Below are 5,481 nucleotides of genomic sequence, written 5' to 3'. Positions count from 1 at the left end.
GAGTATTTTCATACCCAGAGAGAGAGAGAGAGAGAGAGAGAGAGAACATTAAGCAGCATGTCCGTGACTCCATAAGAAGGGAGCATAGGTTGAGACGAGTTAATCGCATCCAAATGTTCTACATTGAATAGTAAACCTCAAAATGTCATCCTAATGGCACAAACTTTCTCTTCTTTCAGAAATGAATTATACCACATTTGGTCTCACAAAAAGATCAGAAGAAAGAAGGGAGAAAATAATCTTGTTAGATTCCTATGTTCTTAAAGTAGAGAGAAAGTTAAGGGGTGTCATTTGAGGTTATTGTGACAAGTGCAATCTGTTCTACGAACCTCACAAAAACTTCCCCTCCATAACCCTCTTATATGTGTTTAGCAGGAAAATGAAAGTTTTCCACCGAAAGAGGAGAAAAGATTTTGATCCTTTCCCTTTCCTTCTACTCCTAGCTTTCTAAAAGTAGGCGAAACCATGTTTTATTGGATCTTCCATGCCTTTAATCCATGTCAGTCTGTCAAGAAGGATGAGCCAATGAGGGGAAAGTATTTCAGATCCTAAAAGCTTTCAGAAAATTACGAGGCAACTCAATGGCGGAACCAGAAATCTAATCTCTCCTGGGCTAACACAAAATTTGTATACATGAACTAAGAAGAGTTTTATAATTAATGTCCATCAAACTTGTACATATATATAGATATGTAAATAAGAAAATAAGAAAATGCAAGTAAATTGCACAATATATAAGCATGACCTTCTCTCCTTTCCTTTCTTCTTCTTTCTAACAAGTTGGGTTTTAAACAAGTGAGTACTATACACAAGAAAACTAGCAAATTTAACAAGTCCAAAAGGAAACAACAAGTCACTACAACAAAAAACGCTTTTAATAGCATGCAAAAAACGCTATGGTAGGTAATAGATAGCGTTCCGGAGAACGCCTTATTAGCCCATGCAATTAAAAGTCTTAACTTTCTATAGCGTTCATTGTCCGCTGTTAAAAACTTTCTATAGCGTTCATTGCTCGCTGTTAAAAAACATTCTATAGCGTCCATTGCCTGCTGTTGTATTTTGTACCTTTGATAGCGTTTTTTGCCTGTTATCTTATTTCTTTTTACAGCATGTGATGAATGCTATTAAAGGTAAACAATACCATTTTCTGAACGTTATCTTAGCCAATTTTAGCTTCTTTTTTTTTAAAATACTACAAATGCCAATATACTAGCATTTTCATACAGAAAATCTATATACCATTCAACACCAAAGTACATCCAAACGCGATACAATTTCAATGTAAGATAAATAATTCAACCGAAGATTCATTACAATAGCTTGAAGAATAATTTTTCAGCACAAACTACATTTAAGAGTCAGACTAATTACACTCAGAAAAAAAACACTAATGTAATCTCTCTTTCCAGAAAATGTAATCCTAAACTAGGCAGCCATCTCATTCAAGTACCCCAATTCTTCGCCCACAGAGATGTTCTTTATTTGAAGCTTACTTTTTTGCCAAGTTTATACCATTTTGCTCCCAACAGCAATGTAGAGACCCATAATTATTTTCTCAAATTTTAAATGTTTAATATGTATTTGGATTATCAAAGTGTGTATAACAATGTGGATATGAGTTGGGTCAATGTGAGATGACTTGTAAGTTGTGGGAGTTGACGTGATACAATAGGAGTGAAAGGGTGAAAGTGTTATTTGTGCTATATAAGTCAAAAAAAAAAAAGGGGAGCAGGAGATTATTTTCTCTTTTCCTTTCCTTTCTTTTCTTCTTCTCCTGCGTCTCTCTCGGCTCTCACCTCTCTCACCTTCTCTCTTCGATTTCATCGACCACGAGTGAGACTTTTGAAAAATCCCAAGTACTAAAGTTGTTCTACGCGATGAGAGCTTCCTATCCATCGAAGAAAATTCACGATCGGAGCACTTCGAAGTTTCCTCCATGTTCGGGCTTGCTTCTAACCCTCGAGGTAGGGATTTCCTACCTTCTTTACATGTCTAAGTGTTAGTTTGATGTACAAGAATGAAGTTTGATCATCTATTTTGAGTCTTGAATAAATCTTGTATGCTGAAAATTTCGTGGGTTCTGGTAATCTGTCATTTTGGGGCTCTTCTGCTAGGAATCAATTTATGGTGTCTTCATAACTGTTAAAGTGTGTTTCAATACGAAGATTTCGGTACCAAGATCATGCAAAACCAATAATCACACAATTAGTTATGGATTTTTGAATACTGGCTGTTTGCTGGATGTGCGAATCTGTGCGTGGCTGTCTTCTTTTAACTTTCTGGGCATGATGAACATTTTGGGTGGCTTTGGGTCTTTTAGAGGAGCTGCATATTTAAGTTAAGAAGAGATTGGCGTTGGAATCAAGTAATTTGGTTAAGTATACGATTTTTGGTAAATTTCTAAAGCAGGGTTGGTTGACAGGTGCGAAAATGGTTGCGAATCGGTTTTACTTTTGATTGTTGGGTTAACCTCCTCTCGTTTCTGAACCTGGAATTTTTATTGACTGTAGGGCTTGTAGTGGTGCAACTTTTGGCATTGGTTTCAATATTTTTGGGTTTAAGATGAAAGAGTTATGATTTTTCAATCAATTTTACTTGTTCCCGCGTAGAATCTGACAGCACCAGCGGACTTTGATAAAATGGCCATAACTCCTAGCTCGGGACTCAAAATGACGCACCGTTTGTTTTGTTAGAAACTAGACACATAGAGCTTTCCAACGATACATGCCATGCATCATGGGTATGTCCGAGCGATAACAGATTTGCATCCAAAGTTGACCCAAATTTTGCCTTTGCACTGGTTTCATGGTTACGTTGAGCTATAATCATAAGACCGTAGTAAGGCTACCCGAACTCCGTTTCTTTTTGATGTATGACCTTCGGATCGAAGAAGAAGAAGCCTACTTTTCAATGGTTTAAATGTCGTTCTTAAATTTATGTTATTTGATCGGATATAGTCAGAACTTCAAGTGTGAATGATTAATTTCACCTATTGGATATGTGGGGATATGATGAGTTGATCTAGATGATTAATTATTGGGATATGAGAACTAGTGAGCATAAGGGTTAAAATACTTGTAAACGATTGGAATAGAAAATGGATTGGATGGATGATACGATCAATGATAAATTAAGTTGTAGAATGTTTGACGCGATGTGTAAATTATTCGATGTCTTTCCATGAGATTGAGTCTTTGGGCTTGCGGGATACTTGCAGTGAGTTAAACAGGATTTGGTGAATCACTTGGCATGAGTGCATGGTTGTTAAGCATTGATGGGTACTACAAAGATGAGGATCTTTATAAGTATTTGCAAATTAAACTCTTAATGGAGATGTCACAAAGGGGTACATTAGGTGTGATGCCGAAAATGGGACGTACAGGGGTCCTAAAAGCCCGGAATTGAATCAAAAAGATTTTAGTGGACGCACGGGGGTCCTAAAAGCCCGGAATTGAATCAAAAGGATTTTAGTGGACGCACGGGGGTCCTAAAAGCCCGGAATTGAATCAAAAGGATTTTAGTGGACGCACGGGGGTCCTAAAAGCCCGGAATTGAATCAAACGGATTTTAGTGGACACACGGGGGTCCTAAAAGCCCGGAATTGAATCAAAAGGATTTTAGTGGACGCACGGGGGTCCTTAAAGCCCGGAATTGAATCAAAAGGATTTTAGTGGACGCACGGGGGTCCTTAAAGCCCGGAATTGAATCAAAAGGATTTTAGTGGACGCACGGGGGTCCTAAAAGCCCGGAATTGAATGGAAGGACTTCAGTGGACGCACGGGGGTCCTAAAAGCCCGGAATTTAATGGAAGGACTTCAGTGGACGCACGGGGGTCCTAAAAGCCCGGAATTTAATGGAAGGATTTCAGTGGACGCACGGGGGTCCCTAATGCCCGGAAGTACACAAGAAAGCCACGGATCCTCTGAAAGGTGTGATGCCAGAACGAATATGGGACGCACAGGGTCCTTAATGCCCGGAAATAAAAATTGAAACGCATGACATGGTGAAACGGAGAATCTTGTTATTATTTATTATCATACTAAGATTGAAAATGTCAGTTTGAGTTGGTAACTTGGAACGTCTAATGTGTCAGTACATGTTTTCTTTTATTTTTCCCTTTAGACCGCCAAATCATTGTGGCTTGTTCTCCTGATGTGTGATAGGCAGTTCTGTGTGAACGTATAATTGGTACCTCGTGGTGTGATGCATTGTGAGAGTTTCATGTATGGTATTTGCTTGTCAGACTTATAAGGGAAATCTTAATGTGGAGGAGTTTTGCTAGATGTTGAGATTTGAAGTTTGATTTGGGATTGACGGGTGAGTTTCCTTGTTGTTGAGGTGCGGTATTGTTCGAATTGTCATTGCTTACCTTATGTTCTAGCTCTACATGCCTAGTGTGTATATTTTTGGTGAGAGGTTGGTTGGTTGTATGAGAAAAGGAAGTGAAAACATTTTGTTAAAGAACTCAGACTAATCTTTAGATCATTGAAATGGAAATGAAAAGCAGGGATTGGGTTGGGTAATGCCGTAGCGGTAAGCTGAGATTTTTAAGAATATTGGTGTGTGTGGGTGAGAGTGTTGGTGTTTGAGAAATGGAGTTAAATATTTTCCAGCGTGAGTATGACATTTTGAGCTTCACTTTTGACATAACAAGTATGCTTTTGGAAAATGTTTTCCCTTGTGATCTGTCTTCACTTCTGCATGTAATTTAGGTATGGATATCTCTACGAGCTAGTGTAGCTCATCCTATCCTTTCAGGTACTCGCCATGGCACTTAGCTTGGATTGCATGGAGTGCACATTGAGACGTCTCTTGAGAGCTTCATTGGAATCATTAAGGTGGTGTTTTATCATCTAGTCTAATTCAAGTTGTGTACTTTACTCACAATTGAAGGTCGTATCTTTTGGTTAGAACATATGTAAAGCTAGGTATAAACTCCTCTCTTTGATTATTGTGAAGGCCTTTTAATGGAATACGTTTGGGAGACTTTATGTAAAAAAAAAAAAAAAAAAAAAAATTTTAGAGAAGAAGAAGAAGAGACTTTGATTCTTTGTTTGGATTGGCATGACAGTTAAGGGTAAATATAGTTTGAGAGGAAGACTTTTGTTATGGAAAATATATTATTATTTTAGCTGAAAATCGAGGGCGTGACAGGCAAACACATACCTGTAAATATAGAATTATTCAAAGTAACCCAATAGATATAGTCAAAATTATTAACGAGAAAAACAACTTTAAAACAACATAATGTTTGCAGTTAGAAAAAGAAGAATATGATGGATAATTGTCAGCAAGAACCAAGAACAATCTCAGAAGCAGCCATACCATGACAAATTGGCGAACGACATATACCAATCTGTGCGTGATATATTGTGGAACATAACTATTAATGTGAGAAAACTATGTAAAAAGCTGGAATTTCAATCACATGCATTTAACTACCAGCCAAGCCACTTAGCTATTCAAACACATACATTATTG

At 37.7% G+C, this 5,481-nt stretch overlaps 1 long non-coding RNA gene across 1 annotated transcript; it reads left to right on the top strand.

Moving 5' to 3' along the window:
- The first annotated feature begins 1,526 nt into the window (after window positions 1-1,526).
- Window positions 1,527-5,051, top strand: LOC131330125 (uncharacterized). The gene is made up of 2 exons (XR_009200973.1): window positions 1,527-1,964; window positions 4,759-5,051. It is a non-coding gene; the product is annotated as an uncharacterized LOC131330125 (long non-coding RNA).
- Window positions 5,052-5,481: the final 430 nt, after the last annotated feature.

The sequence above is a fragment of the Rhododendron vialii genome, chromosome 6a (assembly GCF_030253575.1).
Source record: "Rhododendron vialii isolate Sample 1 chromosome 6a, ASM3025357v1".
In the NCBI taxonomy this organism is placed as follows: Eukaryota; Viridiplantae; Streptophyta; class Magnoliopsida; order Ericales; family Ericaceae; genus Rhododendron; species Rhododendron vialii.
Note: the sequence above shows the minus strand (reverse complement) of the source record. Positions and strands in the feature narration are given on the sequence as shown.